This window comes from Podarcis cretensis (assembly GCF_951804945.1).
Source record: "Podarcis cretensis genome assembly, chromosome: 3".
Taxonomy (NCBI): domain Eukaryota; kingdom Metazoa; phylum Chordata; class Lepidosauria; order Squamata; family Lacertidae; genus Podarcis; species Podarcis cretensis.
Genome location: NC_137172.1, coordinates 91,226,196 through 91,245,130, shown reverse-complemented (window position 1 = coordinate 91,245,130; position 18,935 = coordinate 91,226,196). Strand labels below are relative to the sequence as shown.

The 18,935-nt window shown below is 40.8% G+C and overlaps 1 protein-coding gene across 11 annotated transcripts in view; it reads right to left on the bottom strand.

Moving 5' to 3' along the window:
* KHDRBS2 (KH RNA binding domain containing, signal transduction associated 2) overlaps window positions 1-18,935 on the bottom strand; it is a 357,107-nt gene that overhangs the window by 255,974 nt on the left and 82,198 nt on the right. The gene's annotated exons all lie outside the window — the stretch shown is intronic.

Below are 18,935 nucleotides of genomic sequence, written 5' to 3'. Positions count from 1 at the left end.
TTTGACTTAAAAACAGAACTAAACCAATAGTGAGTACAAAACTATTATTCACTGAGGCTAAATTATTCACAGATACATGCTTTCTTTGTTTCTGAATTACAAATAGATAGCTCAATATTATTGCTGTACAGTTGGGAAAGGGTGCAGCAACTCAGCACCATGTAAAAACAGATCCTCCCTGTAACATTGGTTAAATGGGAGGATCCAATCCTGTGTGGTGCTGCTCCTTCATGAGGAGCTTTTGTGCACACAAGGGAAGCACTCACAAAGGAATTGCTTTCAGGGAATCTGCTCAGTGCAGGATCAGTTCCACTTAATTACTGTTAAGTGGGATGATCTGATTCTTTGCAGTGCTGCTTCAGGGGGTAGCCAGGAGGAGAGACCTGCTGGGAAAGAGGAAAGGCCTGGTGGGAAACCCCCCCCCCCCCGCACCTTCTCACCCAAAGGTGTTAGCTGCGCATTAGGTCTATCCTTCCTGCCTGATGTCCAAGCTTCTGACATCCCTGGAAGGCTCTGGGCCACTTAAAATTGCCTGTTGTGATGTGGGGCTGTCTCAATGCACTTTGAGCAAAGCCCAAATCCTTCCAAGCCCAGTTTTGCTTCCAATTTGGACCTTGGCTGAACTCGGTGCACAGCCCCACTCAACAAACCATGTACATTCAAAGCAAGAATCTATCCTGGCCATGATTTTGTACTTCTAAAATGCTTTAAGAAATTACTAATTTTCTATCAAGAAACCACTTTGAAAAGGATTCAAGAATGGGTCCCAACTTACACACAAGCCATATATATTCACTCTTATATTTGAAGCATTTTATGGTCTTAGATTATCTTTTGGGATGCGTATGGGCTACCTGAATAGCAACAACCGTCAACAGTAAAAAGGTGATCACTTTTTAGGACTGCCTTATTAGCTTATTTGTGTTGTATAATGAATATCCACCAGCTCAAAATGTTATTAACAGAAGACAGCTTGCTCACTCACCAAACACAAGGCATGTGACTCTATCAAGTCATGATTAATAGCTCCTTTTTTATTCATGAAGTTAGATGTCAGGCTTGACTGAAAAATGTGCATAATCTGAAATGTATTTATTCCAAAGCGGTAAAATTGCACTTTGTTGCTACAGATGGGTACAATAACAAACACATTTTACTGTTTTACAGATTAAAATACAATGCATGTCAAATGATGACCTTATACCTCCTGTGTTGAAAATTTCATTTAAAAGTTGCCAAACAGACTCACTTTCAGGGTAATCCATTACAAAGGATTCGTGTACACAGAGCTATAGCTTCACCGGGCCACAGTGTCAAACATAAATAAACCCAAGCACTTTATCATGGTAACTTTGCTTTGAGATAGACAACAGCCCAGGCTTTGCGAAGAATCTGGTTTGTATGCTATTTCTGCAAATAAGCTTATAAAATTATAAATCATTTTAAAAATAAATCTTTTGAAATCATATCTGTTTTCAGTTTAATTTTACCGTGTAAGTAATGGTAGCCTTCATGTGAAAGGCCTATTCAGAAATCCATGAAGTGAAATGAGAAATATCTGCTGAGAGACTTGTGAAGAACAGATGCAACACCATGGTGTGAATCCATTTATATACCAGCAAATTAAGAAAAGATGGTGAGTGCAGCAGTCTTCAAGCAGACAATATTATATGTAAAAAATGATGATGATAGGGTGTCTTCAATTCCCTCTCAGAGCAAACGCGTGGGGTTATTTTTCAAAGCCTGCCTTGTCTGTAAAGCTTTTACTTTAATCCATTAGTGAAAGCCTAGATTTGAATTTGCTCATAGTCAATCCTTCTTACCTTAGCCACTCCTTCGCCTCTATTCTTTTTGACTCCTCTTTTGTAAAGTTGATTGTAATTTCCTCAGGGGCATGGACCTCTATTGGTTACACCACTCTATAAAGCACCATGCATATTGACACAGCTATAACTCTTAACTACATAGATGTATAGTGAAGGAATATGAAATAAGTAACAGCATTTACTCAAGTTTCCCAAAATGCAGTTAAGAGAATAACAGGACGATCCAATTCTTGGCTGGGCAATGATGGCATGTCAAGCTGCTGCCACATCTTCAGCCCTATTTGTCAGGCCAGCCAGAACAGGTTAGGGGGGAACAGCCAAATTGTTGAGTCGGTCTAGAGTGATCAGGCTCAGACACATGCCCTTTCCCAATATGTCTGAAATGGGCCAATGTGTGGCTATACAAGCAACAGAGGAGGAGAAAAATATGCACCAAAACTGGTGTGGAAAGAAGGCCAAGGTGCTTCATGAAGCACAGGGAAATAACAACGTTAAGAAATTATCAACTGAAGATGCCACAGATTTTCAGCTGAGTGTGAAAACACTACTCATTTCACTATGGCCTCCCAGGTACTCTCCACATGCTCATATATCTTAGAATCCATTAAGCTGCCTGATAAATTCCTCCACTTTAACTGCCAATCCAATGAGTCATTGTAAGGCTATCACACCTTTCTTAAAAAGTATCATTAGAATCCATGGGCCATGAAATCAAGGGGATTAAATGAGGGAAAATTTACAGTAATGTAGTAGTAAATCAGGCCGCTTACTTGCGCCTGACAACCAATGACCGTAGGAAAGATCTGAAGGTTCCTATATCAAACGTAAAGCCAACCTTCGCTAAAAATCAAGTCTCAAAGTGCACACATTTGGAAGGGGTGAAAGAACTGACGTGATTACTCCCCACTTAAAGAGACAAGCAAGTGGAAGCCAGTGTGCCATACAGCATGGTGAACTGGGCTGTGGAAGCCTGAGTTCCAATAGCTTATTACCTATGAATAAGCCTTGGGACAGCTGCTATGAGGCCAGCTTCTCTCATGATGGTGGTTGTGAGGATCAACCACATACTGTACATGCCATTCTAAGGTACAAACTGAATGATATGGTGTGAATTTGTGAAACTAGGTCAACATACACACTTGTTAAGAATGAATAAACTGCAGTGCAAGGAAGCCCAATCAGGATCAAGATCATGAAATATGGGAAGAGAAGATGGCACCACAGCCCCTAATGAAAGCACTTTCCTCCTGCCACCCCCCATCCCACCAACCAAGCCTGGGAACTTCTGTCCTGGGGAATATAACAACTTTTACCACCACTGGTATGTGGCCCCAAAGGTCATCCAGAAGGGAATGTGATCTTTGGGCTGGAAAAGTTCGCCCACTGTTGTTTCCCCATCTGCTTCCTATGTGCCATGAGCTTAAAAACAAACAAACCCCTACATAAAATAAATTCATACATTTAACATATTGTCTACATAGGCTGACTTCATTAAATTTATTCATTGTCTCATTTGACCCTAAGCTCCTGTAGGGAAGGCAAGATGGACATGTGATTAAAAATTATTCTTAAACTATTTGTAACTTAATCTGCAACTGGGCAATCCAATGTATAGTTAGCCCAGTTTGGCTTTGATTGTAATGGGTCAAACACTTAAGTTCAGTACCACAGCCTAAATTTCCCACTGACTTTAATGGAGACAGGTCACCCACACCAGCTTTCAACACTTGTATCCTTTGTGCTTGGGACCCAGCTATGAAGTGCACACATAGTTAAGAATACTTACTATTAGTTTCTGCTACTGCTATTACTGCCTATCCAACTTGCGCTGTAAAGAGCTTTGTAGCCTGAGGTTTTTGGACCATTCCTCCATGGGAAATAAAATCTGATCTAAGAGAGCTCCTATTTATATCTTTGCTTCTAAAGAGAAGATACTGCCGACAATTTCAGGACCATTTGTGGAGGGGGCGGGATGGGAGTATCAATGTTATTGTGTGGTCGGAATGTTAGGTGAGATAATCATTCAGGAAAGCAAAAGAGTGAAGTCAGGGATATCTTGAAGAGAGAATAGGAGAACTGAATCAATTCCCAGTTCAGGCCAAATAAAATAAAGAAGAGTTTGTGTTGTCGAAGCGACAAGAGGAGATCAAACATTCTTAGGTACTGCACTACTGGCTGAAGCATTTCTGCAGCCGGAATACACACTGAGTATGAACTCTATCCACTGGGCTCAGTGGGGTTGAAGTGTGTGTTGATGCTGCCAATTTTGCAAAACAGGAAGCAAATTCGCCTTTCTCATCTCAGTAAAGATTAAGCCAGCAATACAAGATGCTCTCCCCCTTCATTAAGGGAAATCTGCCTTCAGTTATTGGGGGTGGGGAGCAGTGAGAAGAGTAGAATTACCTATGCTTTTTTCTGCTTAATTTTAAAATTGATGTTGCCAGTTCATACTATAATTGAAGTACAGCCATGCAAATACTGAGCCAAATTTCTCCTCGTGGAGACATTTCATAGGAAACGCTCATTTCCATATCTGCAATGGTGATAGTTTTATGACAGTTTTATGACAGTTCAGGCCAAATCTAGGTTGTCTCTCATAAGTCAAACCTACCATGGACTCAGCATTTACCTTAATTGTCATTTATGATTATTACTTATAATCTCTACAACACTTTTTTTTAAGTGTGAAAAGTGCTTTGCAACATGTATCTCATTATTCTTTGCAATGTGGTAGCACCCATTATAATTCCCAGGAAATTGTGGCTGAATAAAAGGGGTCACCCTCTGACATGCAACGAGCTTATTTTGCTGTGGGAGCACACGAACATATAAATTCCAAAGCTAATATGCTATCTATTGGGATATTCTGGTTTTAATCAATTATAAGGCATGAAATAATAAATACTTAACATGCACATGCACAAATACAGGACAAGAGCTAGTAAAACAAAAACATTGGGGGGCTAGCAAGGCACCTATTTATTATTAAGTTTTTAGCTTATTTGTCCTTGAGTTATCTCAGCTTCTCCTCCTACGGTGTAGTGTGTGGCAGCTGTTGAGAAGGCAAATCCCATGGTATGGATCATTTAGGGAAGAAACTGAAAATAAAACTGCCAATATTATACTGCTGTTATACAAATCTCTGGTGTGGCCGCATTTGGAATACTATGTGCAGTTCTAATCGCTTCACCTAAAAATAAAATACAGAGTTGGAAAAGTTTGAGAAAAGGGCAACCAAAATGATAAAGGAAATTGAGCAACTCCCCTATGAGGAAAGGTTGCAACATTTGGGACTTTTTAGTTGAGAGAAAAGGTGAATAAGGGGTGACATGGCAGAAGTGTTTAAAATTGTGCATGCCATGGAGAAAGTGGAAAGAGAAAAGTCTATTTCGCTCTCTCTTTCATAATACTAGAAATTGTGGACATCCGAAAAAAACAACAACAACTGAATGTTTGGAGGATTCACGACAGACCAAGGAATGGTCTTCTTCACACTGCAGAATAGTTAGCAAAATTCACTCCACAGGGGGCAATGATGGCCACCACTGGGATGGCTTTAAAATGTGATTACACAGTGATCTGCCTCCATGGTTGGAAGCAGTAATACCAGTTACTGGAAACCACATGAGGGAACAAGGTCAGGTCCTGCATGTTGGTTCCCCACAGGCATCTGGTAGGCAACTGCAACTACAGGATGCTAGATGAGATGAGCCACTGGCCTGATCCAGCAGTCTCTAGTTATGTTCTCAGTCAACTCCATTGGGCCACCCTACCCCAATGATTGCATTTGCACATGCTGCAAGTGGGTGAGCATTTCTTGACTTGTGGGCAGGCCTCTGAAGAATGCAGTAGCCCAGTGCCCTGTTAACAACTTCCAGGTCTCGCTGTAGTCTATGAGTTGGGTCCAACAAGCCACAAACCTAAGGGAAATAGTTACTAGCAGTGTTCCACAAATACTTGCGCAAGGGCTTCACCAGGAGTTCACACAATGATACAACAGGATAATTCTGTAGCAGTTCTCATAGTTTGTGCAGCATCTTGTGCTAGATTTTACACAAACAGAGAACATTGGGCAATATAGTTTCACTTTTCTTTCACAAGGGATAAAGCAGCAGTTCCATGAGTAAAGAAAGCCTTATTTCAATCCAACCCAGTATGTGCCTCTGGGCCTTAGTGACCACAGGTAACACAAACAGATAAGAGGATATCATTACTGCATTTAGTAATTTTTTGTGGTTTTGCTATTCTCATCACTGGAAGGTTTTTCAGAGATCTTCTCCAAGTTGCCTTATTTAGAAAGATATATTCTTGGTATGCCTCTGCATTCAAACTCTTCAGCTGACTCCACCAGGTGCTGTCAACATGGAGCAGCATAAAATATGCAATTAAATTACCATCTTGAGACTAGAAGGAAGCAATGAACTCCAGAGAAAATCTGTCCTGACATTCTACTGTCTTTTTGAGTTTTTAGCTTTATCTGAAATAGTGGTTAATTCATTTGTGGTTTCAATAGTACGAAATAAACTGTGAAAATGGACTGAAGAAACAAAACCATTCCATGTTGTTCTTTAAAAAACTCAAACCTCTTTCTTGTGCATATTAACTCTCACACTTTTGTGGTGATGATAAAGTCTGCAAAAAATTGTATACAAAAAATTGTTGCCTCTAATAGCCTTTAAATTTAAATCTGTACATCGCCTGGTATTCAAAACTAAGGCTAAGGTTCCATCAGTATGGTTCCATCTCTCTCTCTCTCCTGCCCCTCATAAATCTGTTCCGAGGGTTCCCTAAACCCACCAGGGCAAATTTTGGGGATGGCACAGGGTGTGCATGGGCTAAGGACAGGGCAATTCCCATTGCACTAGTGGGAAACCTTGAACTGGCTTCTGCAATGATTTAGTTTAATATAGGCCCAATGCCATGTAAGAGTATAAGTTTTTCAGCTCTACCAGAAAATGGATGACAATAATAATAATAATAATAATAATAATAATAATAATAATTTATTATTTATACCCCGCCCATCTGGCTGGGCTTCCCCAGCTACTCTGGGCGGCTTCAAAAAAAAAATATTAAAATACTGTACAACATCAAACATTAAAAGCCTCCCTAAACAGGGCCGCCATCAGATGTCTTCTAAAAGTCTGGTAGTTGTTGTTCTCTTTGACATCTGGTGGGAGGGCATTCCACAGGGAGGGCGCCACTACCGAGAAGGCCCTCTGCCTGGTTCCCTGTAACTTGGCTTCTCGCAGTGAGGGAACCGCCAGAAGGCCCTCGGTGCTGGACCTCAGTGTCCGGGTAGAACGATGGGGGTGGAGACGCTCCTTCAGATATACTGGACCGAGGCCGTTTAGGGCTTTAAAGGTCAGCACCAACATTTTGAATTGTGCTCGGAAACATATTGGGAGCCAATGTAGGTCTTTCAAGACCGGTGTTATGTGGTCTCAGCGGCCATTCCCAGTCACCAGTCTAGCTGCCGCATTCTGGATTAGTTGTAGTTTCCAGGTCACCTTCAAAGGTAGCCCCACATAAAGCGCATTGCAGTAGTCCAAGCGGGAGATAACCAGAGCCTGCACCACTCTGGCAAGACAGTCCGCGGGCAGGTAGGGTCTCAGCCTGCGTACCAGATGGAGCTGGTAAACAGCTGCCCTGGACACAGATTTGACCTGTGCCTCCATGGACAGCTGTGAGTCCAAAATGACTCCCAAGCTGCGCACCTGGCCCTTCAGGGGCACAGTTACCCCATTCAAGACCAGGGACTCCTCCACACCTGCCCGCCTCCTGTCCCCCCAAAACAGTACTTCTGTCTTGTCAGGATTCAATCCATCCTCCAACCGCCTCCAGACACTCACACAACCCTATCTTATAAAAATTCACCAGCATTTTAGTGCAAATTTCTCCTAATATATCCATGTTTGTATGTAATGTTACCTCATATACACATTTTTTATAGCAAATTTTCTAATAATTTTAATGTAGTATTTTTCACTAATATATAATATTATTGTATGCTAGTTTTTGGACACATTACATTGCTGGAGAGCTGCCCTGTAAAATTCAGAGAAATGTGAATTTTGAAAGATGGCTGTGTTTTGGTCTGCACATTGTTTAAGAATGTGTGAATTAGATAAAATGTGGATTGAATCGAATTTCTCCTGCATTCCCAAGATAGAACACCAAAAGGAATACTGGGATCTGTACTGCTTCTCTTAACATATGAACGCTCATATGAAGGAGCACACACAGACATATATGCTTACCATGTATTTAAATTTGTAAGACATGATAAAGACATATGACATACAGTGGTACCTCTGGTTAGGAACTTAATTCGTTCCAGAGGTCAGTTCTTAACCAGAAACTGTTCTTAACCTGAAGTACCACTTTAGCTAATGGGGCCTCCCGCTGCCGCTGCCCTGCCGCTGTGCGATTTCTGTTCTCATCCTGAAGCAAAGTTCTTAACCCAAGGTACGATTTCTGGTTTAGTGGAGTCTGTAACCTGAAGCGTCTGTAACCCGAGGTACCACTGTACTATATATTAGGGCAGAATGCACTGGCTCTGTATGGACGCTGAAACAAGTTGAATTCAGGAGTCTTCCTCCCCACCACCCCAAACTGAAGTATACATCAACACCACCCCGAAGTTGAACCCCTCACCAAAACCCTCATGTTATTTGGCTATTCTGTTTTTTTTTTCTGTATAGCTCATTTATTTTCCTGTATCTACCGTATTTTTCCATGTATAAGACTAGTGTTTTTTTAACGGAAAAAAAAATGGTTTAAAATTGGGGCTCATATTATACATGGGTAGTGCTGAGAGGTGTTTTCTTAATTTGGAACCCCCCAAAATAAGGGGTGTCTTATACATGGGGGCATTTTATACAGGGAAAATACAGTATGTTTCTATAACTCTCTGGGCTTTGCAAAATGTGAGGCTATCCACCATGTCACCTGCAGATCACCAAAGACCTCTGGGTTGTTTTTAATATTATTATTAAAACAGGGAAACAGATGGTTTAAAAAATAAAAATGTAATGCAAGGTTTTTTTGTTTCAGTTTGAACCATGTTGTCCTGGTTTAACTAACTAACTAACTAACTAACTAACTAACTAATAACCTTTGGAACAGATATATATACAAGGAAAATACAAATCATTTGGCCAACTCTTAATTATTTTAAGGTAAGACAGAGCACCCTCACTTCTGCCCCCTTCAAAAATATCAAACTAATATGAAGTTTTGAGTTTTAATGGAGTAAAGTATATTCTTTTACTTCCCTGCTACACATCCCAAGACCTATCTGGCAGGTTTAATTCACTCTGAAGATGTTCATGTGCCTTCAAATTTCATCCACTTCAGCCAAAAAGGGGGTGGGGAATTAAAGCCATTATTAGATTCCTTATTTTTGTGAATAGGGAACATAAAGCTTCATTTAAGACCGAGTAACTTAGAACTGCAAAAAGAGATCAAAACAGAAAGATCACAGAACAACTGAGGAACAGTTTTATTTTTTAAAAAACACACAGATACAAGGCAAATATTTGGTCTCTCACACACCTCTTATATCTATATCTAGTAATTTCCAACTCTGGCTATGATTCTAACCATATCTACTTGGCAGTAATTCAGTGAGACTAACTCCCAGGGTGAGGACGGAAGTTTAGAGTAGATCCACTGAAAGTTATTAACTTAAATTACTTAAGTTAATTTCAATGGGTCAACTCTAAATTCAATATGACCAATGTTGGTTATCACCTATATAGACATATTTAAAATGTGATATATTTTACATTCTAAATCCTTATATCTTCAGGCTTCCTCCTGTATCTAAATGATTCTATAGAATGCTTACGATATTTTTTTTCCTGGTAATGTTCAATAACTCCAGCCAGATTTAAGAGCAACTCATCACACTTTATCTGGCTGAGGCTTTAGGGAAAAAATCATTTCAGAAAGGAGTTTGTTATTCTCTTACTATCCTCAGCCCAACTTGACAACTGCAAACAGCTATTGCGTTTGCAGAGATCTTTTGTTAGCTTTTCAATGATTGATCACTTTCTTCAGTGCTAAATTTTAAAAAAGTCACACTGATATGACTGGAAGTGTTTTCAGCTCCTCTCCCTTTCCACAAAATAGCTCCCAGCATATCCTAGTTAATACATCCCCTGTGATCCTATTTACGATAGTGAGCCTCTTATAGATGCTACATGTTATTAGCATTCATTTTCTTGTTTGACTAAATAGGCATTTTGAGGTTGCACTGCTCAGACTGCAGCAGCAATATAAATAAAAAAGGCAATGCATTATTAAAGCACATATTCTTGTTACTCGGTTGCAAAGGGACGTGTGTGATGAAAGGTGATTTGTTTGGAGTGCTTCCTTGCCAGCTGGAGTGTGAAAGTAACCAACCCTCTGTAAATATATGGTTTTCCACAAGTTGGGCTCACAGCACTAATGGAGCAATACTGTTCCAAGTTACTGTTTGTGCTGAAAACAAAAGAGCTGACGATATCATTCTACTACTTCCCATTGTTTCTATGGCTTTGGAGCTCAGGGATGCTCCATATGTTACCTCTTTTCCATATACAGAAAGTGTCTATATAGTGAACAATATTGAGATCTAAGCCTAGCCTGGAGTTGAGGCTTAATCATGTGAGCAACATGGGGACTTCTGTTCTCAGAGGGTTTTTCCAGCTTAAAAGAAAGTAGAGGAATGCAAGATTAGCCCCCACAGTTGACAAGTATCATGAAGCCCCAGGATTGGTCAGGGCTGATATAAATACTAAAACTACCTGTTCAACACAGCGAGTTATCTTTTCTGCCTGCTTAAGTTGTTGTTTTTGTTTTGTTTTTTTGGTCCTTTCTAATAATATGCATAGTATCTGCAGGTTTTGGAAGCAACCCCAAACCGCGTAAAATTGGTTTGTGAAATGGAAGCAATGGCTGGGTGGGATAGGGTGGCAGGAACAGCCAACAGTTGGAAAGATCTACAGATCTAATGTGAAGCTTCAATACCGATAGCTTCTCTTTCAGAAAGACAAGTGTCCATGAAATGCTCCATTCTGCCCCCTGTAGTTTTCAGTTTTCCTTTCCCAACTCTCAGTCAATGCTCAGTGCTTGCTGAGCAAACCCAGTCTTCACTGGCGTGGATTTTGCGGGGAGCGGCTGTCCCCGTAGGCTTAAAAACAAAATTGTACTTCTGTAGACACAGGTGGTGCTGTGGGTTAAACCACAGAGCCCAGGGCTTGCCAATCAGAAGGTCGGCAGTTCAAATCCCCACGACGGGGTGAGCTCCCGTTGTTCGGTCCCTGCTCCTGCCAACCTAGCAGTTCGAAAGCATGAAGTGTAAGTAGATAAATAGGCACCGCTCCAGCAGGAAGGTAAACAGCGTTTCCGTGCGCTGCTCTGGTTCACCAGAAGAGGCTTAGTCATGCTGGCCACATGACCCGGAAGCTGTACGCCGGCTCCCTCAGCCAGTAAAGCAAGATGAGCGCTGCAACCACAGAGCTGTCCGCAACTGGATCTAACCGTCAGGGGTCCCTTTACCTTTACCTTTAGACATAGGAAGCTGCCTTATACTGAGTAAGAACATTGGTCCAGCTACCTGATATGTCTACTACACTGACTGGCTGCCCAGGTTTTCTTTCCTAGTCCAACCTAGAGATCTGGAGATCGAACCTGAGATATTCTGCGTGCAAAGCAGATGCTCTCTCACTGAGCTGCAACCCTTTCCCTGAGACCTCTTGAAGCTCTTATAGACTTTGGGGTTTCCAAGCTGATACCTCCCTTTTGCTTTTCAGTGGCTCTGCTTTGGCTCCATTTCTGCAGGCACACTTCGTCCAAGTTTGCTATTACAGTGATGAGCTCAGGGAAGCTGCTGGTGACAATGATATGTCCTGCTGACCCCGACAAAGGGAACCCAAAAAGCAATGTGTTAAAGGAAATCCCATGCAAATTGTTCAGTTATGTTTGATTTATACAAATCACATTACGCCTGGAAAAGAGGCATATACGCATCTGTTACTTGGGGAAAGAAATATATAAATTGTCAAAGTATTTTCAAACATTCTTTCCCACATCACATTCACTGTTGACCCCACAGTTTAAGTTATCCACTGATGGGGAATCAAGAACAGAAAATAAATGAGAAGGAAAAGCACTGTTTTCTGCTTTCCATGCTATCATCAGTCATCTCATCCCTCTAATCATATTACAAAAAGCATCTACATGATCTGCTCTGAAAGTCATATTGCCTCTTTGTGCTAGCATGCTTTTTTGCATTTCCAAAATACGTGACAAATGTAATTATGCCTGAAATAAGTAAAGCTTCTCCTTTGGCAGAAGCAGAAAGAATACTAAAAAAAAATATCTGTGCTATGCTACATCTAACCTAATTATAGTGACACCATTCATGGCTTTAGTGTTCTGTTGATGTCAGCATTTACATTGTGAGTGAGCCCTTAATTTCAGGACATTATTGCTTTGTTCTTCATAACTTGGCTCCTTTAATGGAAATTTGCAGCAGAGCAGTAGGAGGCTTCTCTAACTGTTTCCTTTTAAAGTTTCTTGATTTCTAATGTGACCTTAGGCCACTTCGAACCGCATTAGGTGTGCTTACTGAATGTAAATATTACACAGCAGGGTCGCGGTGGTGGGCCTCACTCCTGACCTACATCACTCAGCAGCCTGGTTGAACAGGTCCTATGCATGTACAAATAGCAAGAACATAGCCTTGTTCATTCAGTCAAAAAAAGAAGGGCTTTTCTCATAGTTTCTGATCATAGGAATAGTACAGTGTATCTCAGGAGGGGTGGGGAGCCTTTGGTCTGGGGGCCATATGTGGCCTTCCAGAGTTCTCTCTCTCTCTCTCTCTCTCTCTCTCTCTCTCCCCATTAGTGCTCTCTCAAAGCCATATCCCTTAGTGGGCCTGCTTCTAATTTTCCTTAGGTGTCTTTTCCTGGATGGAAATGTGTTCCTGAATACCTCCTGTTTGCCTGGATGGAAGATACAGAGTGGTAGCCTACTGTACAAAGGAAAAATTCACATTTGTTACTTGGCCGACTTTTGCCTCTGGTTTCACTCACCACTGCCATGTGGTCCCAGAAGGGAATATAGCCCTCAGCCTGAAAAAGCTCCCCTCAACCCCTTAGACTTAGGGTCTATGGTAGACAAATCACACTGAATGTCAGTTGCTCAAAAGGGGGCCTTCTTCTATTACTTTCCTGCACTTTCTTCCATGAAGAATCAGCCACACTCACTTGTGTTGTCTAAGGAGGGTTACTATATATTGCATTCATTAGGTCAGGGTTTCCCAAACTTGTGTCTCCAGCTGTTTTTGGACCACATCTCCCATCATCCCTAGCTTGCAGGACCAGTGATCAGAGATCATGGGGATTTTACTACAAAAACAGCTGGAGACACAAGTTTAGGAAACCCTGGTCTAGCTTGTGTCTTAATTTTTCCCTTCCAAACAAATTCAAGGTTGGAATTCATGTTCCAATCATATTCGTATACACATTTTATAGTTCCTATTCCTCAGAAAATGTCACTTCATTTTAAATATTTTCCTCTTCTTCCCTGAAGTAGAGTTGGAGGAGTAGATTTAATACTGATTTGAGTGTGAATATTTTAACTGAAGTCATTATATTTAGTGCTGATTGATACTGAGGATATTTTACTCCTTCAAGAGCACCACAAGAGGTTGCTTCATCCCATCCATTGTGCACAGCACAACACAGAGACCCTTGAATACAACTGCATACATGAAATATATGACTAATGATTGTTTTAGTGCCATACTGAGGATATTTTACCATATCTGAGCATTGATTGAGAGTTCAACCAATGGACTGACATTAGGTTTGTCTGGGTCCAGCTTCCATATGAATTCCAAGGATTCTTAAAACACTGCCAAAATGCCCAGGCTTAGCCCTTCTCTGGATCAGAAAAATATTCAGGTCAGAGAAGGGCCCATTGCAGTTTCTCTTGGAGTGACTAAGAAGAAGATAGGGAAGGGGCTTTGGGTCCCCTTCATTTCATGAACTCCCAGGAATAACTAAAAAAACCAAGGTTATTCTCTCCCATTTTTGGTCTGGGGTGGGGAACCTGGAAGAGTTCTTTTGACAAAATGTTTTTTTTTGTTTTGTTTTTTGTCATCCTCAACTTCCCACCTGCAACAAAGGAACAGTGAAAATGCATTTTTCCTTGAATGGGGATGGTAGGTTGGAATAACCCAGTGTTTATAATTACAGAGCTTGTGACAAACTGCCCATGTTGCCTTCAAGCCATAATATATAATGAAATTATCTCTTTATTTGTCTGAGCTTTGGTGAGCAAGCAGGAAACAATGCGGCAAAAGGATGTGGCAGATTCTTGGTACTACAAAATGCAATAGAAAGGGAAGCCAAATACACACCGGAAAGAAAGTGTGAGGCCCAACTTTGAAAGCAAATGTTCCCTTGCTGCCAGCTATGAAGAGCCTCCCTTAGGAGCAAAATACAGGTGGGTTTTTAGTAATATCCATGACACAGCAAAGAGGAATGGTGGGGTAACATGGCCCTGTCCAACTAAAAATAGCAACCAAGTTTAATAATGCCTAACAAAGCAACAGTATAGTGAAATTAATCTGGAGACAAGAATGATCTGCCATGGTAAACGACCACCATTGACTGATCAAGCTGATCAAGGAGACAAGCTGTCAATGTCCTTCATATACAGTCTTTTGAGAAACACTTCAAAAGGTGGATTGCTAACACCAGTACTTTCCTCTCTTAAAATTTTTAATAGAATTATTCTTAATTCGTTTCTGATTGCCTGGAATCTTGCCAAGGCTGACTGACAGATGAAAACAAACTGTAGCATCTGCACAATTCAGCAAGGGCCTTATTTAATGGTTGACAACAGAAAGCTTGCAATGCAAGCCTGGCTAGCTGCACTAAATTCTGACAGCAGGACTTCTCTTTCCTTGGCACATCCAATCTCCCAAAGCCAAACCTATGATGTTACCACTGGCTATTTTTCTCTTCACAAAGACTCACTTAAAAATGCTCCTAAGCTCACAAAGCATTCCAAATGCACTTCCAGGGGGTGATAAATGTGCCTCAAAAGCTCTGCTCATATATTATGAAAGAGAATGAAAGTTTATTGTCTCCCCTCATTTCTGTCTCCTCCCCACTCCCTCCCTCACTTCTCTTTCCCCCTCAGCCACATATTACCCATAACAATCATGTCTCAAACTGAATGCAACTGATTTGCATGAAGGACTCTATGATTTGAAAACAGAGATGCTGAAGGTATTTTTTGTTACTCATGAAAAAATACTTTAATAAAACACATTTAAGCAAGTGCTGTGAAATCCTGACTGTCAGGATTAGAGAGAGGAGACATCTAAAAGAGAATAAATGATTGGTGGGGGGGGGGGTTCAGCACCATCACTAGCTGAGCTGCTCTGGAATGACAGAACACGGACAGTAAAATCCAGAGTTTTAAATCAGATATATGATATGATTATTCTTTACATGGGTTTGCAAGCTTAGAAATGAGAAAGAGGATGCTCCTTCCACCCAAAACCACATTCTGATTATTATTTCGCCTTCAGTATTGTAATGGAAGAGACGCAGGAGATAAAATGTAATACAGTGGTACCTCGGGTTAAGTACTTAATTTGTTCCGGAGGTCCGTTCTTAACCTGAAACTGTTCTTAACCTGAATCACCACTTTAGTTAATGGGGCCTCCTGCTGCGTATGTAACCTGAAGCGTATGTAACCCAAGGCACCACTGTAAACACATATCAGTTGAATGTAAGAGGTCTCAGGATTCTGAACACATCACCTCTTCACTCTCAATTTAGGCCAGAATCCTAATTCCTAAGACTCATTCAATTTATTTATTTTTAAATAAGATTTATTACTTTTAAACCTTACAATAAAGAAGAAAAAGAAAGGAAAAAAAGAAGCAAAAGAAAGAAAAAAACAATACGATACAATATATAAACAGTACACAACGCAACATTAACACATTAGACTAAACAAAACAAAGCAAAAACAATTTAAAAACATACATCATACCAAATCAATGCCTTATCTTTCATTCCCTTGTTTCATCGACCTCCTCTCACCTCCCTTTTAGTATTCCACTTCTATTAATTGTTTCAGCAATTCCTTTCCATCTTTCTATATTTTCTGTCATATAATTATCTTAACTTATTTTAACCTTATTCTCCATTAATACTATAATACTTATTTATGCTTAACTCCTTATAACATTTCTACTAAAGCCTTATAATTTCATTCCAACATTTTTCTGACACTCATTTATTTTACAGTATTTCTATAAATAAACTTTAAACTTTTTCCAATCTTCTTCCACCGTCTCTTCTCCCTGGTCTCGGATTCTGCCAGTCATTTCCGTCAATTCCATATAGTTCATCAACCTGATGATCTTCTGTCCGAGGCTCTTAACTCTTTTCCAAGTCCCTTCTGCAGGTCTTCTTCATATTTATACATGCACTTTACTTTGTCTTCTGCTGATCTTGTTCTTAATTTCCTTCCTTTGATGCTGAAGAGTAGATCTCGGGGAAGCTCCGACCTAGCAATGTTTTTATTCCTTCTCGACAGGTCAGCCAAATCTCCATAATTAAAACTAAAATCCAAAAGATATTTCAGGACGTGTTTCAAAATCCCTCCAAATCTGAAAGTCCCCACAACTCCAATCTCCTCTTGACCCAGGTCCAGGTCCCAAAGGTCAGTAAATCCCTGCATGAGGTGATCTATCCAACTTTCCTTCTCCAGTCCAAGCAGGGCTCCAATCCTCAAAATCTGACCTTCTCTGAATTCAATCATAGAAGGCAACAACTTATAGTCATCAAATTGCCTCTGTAAGGCTGGGGCTCTCTCCCTCTCCATCCGTATTACTTTAGGTTCAACAACAACAACTTTCTCCCTCGCCTTCTCCACAGCCTGCCACGCCAAAGTAGATTCCTGCATCGATTCCTGAACGGCTTCTGTATAGATCTTCACTCTTTGTCCCAAATTAGTCACTTTTTGTCCCAAGTTATCAATTTTAATAGTCATCAAATCCGTCTTCTTGTGGAGCTGTTCCAATGAATCACTTATCTTACATAATGCAATCACTAAGGCTTCTTCTGTCGACATTCTTAACCTAACCAAGGTCAATCCCTGGTTCTCACATTTTTTTTATCTTGCAGCTGGAGATTCCACCAGCTCAACTCTTGTAACAGTTTCAAAGGCTCCCTCTAGAGGGAAACAATTTCTATTTGTATCCATCCTTTTAAGCACAGTTCAAGCAATAAAATTAGTTTCAATTTTCAGTTACTTTTACTCCTTTTTAAATGCAGAAGGAGACAATGGAAACAATGTATTTCTCTTATTTAACTAGCTGTCAAGATACGTTTTATTCACAGTCAATGAACTTTCCCAAAACGTCAGTCTTACTAGCAGCCCGTTTCCAGGTTCAGAGCAGTGGTAATTTAACTTTCTTCACTCTCTCCTGCAGGCTTACGCGATCCCAAATTCCCCCCCTCTTCTCATGCTTCCAAGGGGGGTTTAATGATTTTAGCCAATGGAAGTTTAATCCTTTACAGAGGACTTTCCAAGGCTTTAGCTTGCAAGCTCTTTGCTTCAATCTATTTACAAAAGGGGGAGGCGGACTTCCTGTTTGAAACCTCCCCGTTTCGGTTTAAAAATCCAGTTTTCCGTTCTACTCACAGGTAGTTGTTTAGGATCAAATTGTCCACAGGAAAAAGTCAGCGCTCTCCGGCAACAGCAGTGTGGCTTCACTCTGTGAAAGAAGCAGTCAATTCGAAGCACCGCGCCGCTCACCCCATGTCGCTCCGGATGCCCAAAACCGGGTCTCCCCGCGAGTAGGGGAGGCGCAAAAGGTGCCAGCCGAATCCCACGTTCACAGGCTTCTCCTGCCTGTGATTTTTAGTGGGTCTCCGCCTTCACCGTGGCGGCCAGACCCTGATTTCCACGGAGCAAATTCCTCCCGATCAGAGGAATTCTGCCATTGTCGGAGGCGCCAACCCGGAAGTCCAAGACTCATTCAATTTAATAGGTCTCACTACTTAGTAGAAATGCTTAGGATTTAACTGTCATAATCTTCCAGGCCACTTGAACTGAACACCACTTCTTTGATAATTGAGTACACGGAAATCCTTGCATTTAATTATGTGCATGTGCTTTGCTAGTTGTAAGGGCAATAGGATAGGAAATCTTTCTATAGCACAAAAGGAGAAAGTTGCTGTAGATAGGTTGCTCCTTCATCATCTGAGGCCCTTCTTCATATGTCTCCTCCATGAGAGGTCCGTAGGGTGCCAACATGAGAAAAGGCATTTTCTGCGGTGGCTCCCTGCTTGTGGAATGCTCTCCCCCGGGAGGCTCACCTGGTATCTTTGTTATGTATCTTTAGTCGCCAGGCAAAAACATCCCTCTTCCCCCAGGCCTTTGGTTAATTACCGGTAAACAATCTATGGCCTTTTAAACTGTGGGAGGGGTATTGTTTTTGTTTGCTGCTGTTATGTGTTGTGTTTTTCCATTGTAAACCTCCCTGTGCTCTTTGGTTGAAGGGCAGTAGAGAAATTTAATAAACATAATCATAATCTATTATTAAGAGTATTTGTATATTGTCCCATGACTGGTATTATATGAAAAATATGGGATGTGCTGCCAGTAGCACCTTTGATTCCCAAAACAGGCACAGGGCAGAGAAGCAGTGATGCTATAGAACATTACCAATTTAAGAACAGTGCAACATCTTAACAAGGCAATAACAAGCCGTCCTCTAGCAATGCCTATTTCTCGTGCCTTTTACCATTTTGATGATTATTTTACATCAATTTTATATTCACAATTCAGGAGGTAAATGCCATCTTGGAATCAATGCACCTCTCCTTCTCTCTCTTTTTTAATACACACCTCTCATTTGGGTCGATATGCTTTTTTACCCACTGTAATTTATTGCTATTGCTGATGAAAGAATAAAGTGAAAAGTGGAGAGTGTAATCAAAGCTAATAGTGAGGCCAAATACCATGTGACAATAAATCAGCAGGAAAAATTGCACTAGAGATAAATGGCGGTGTTTACCATTT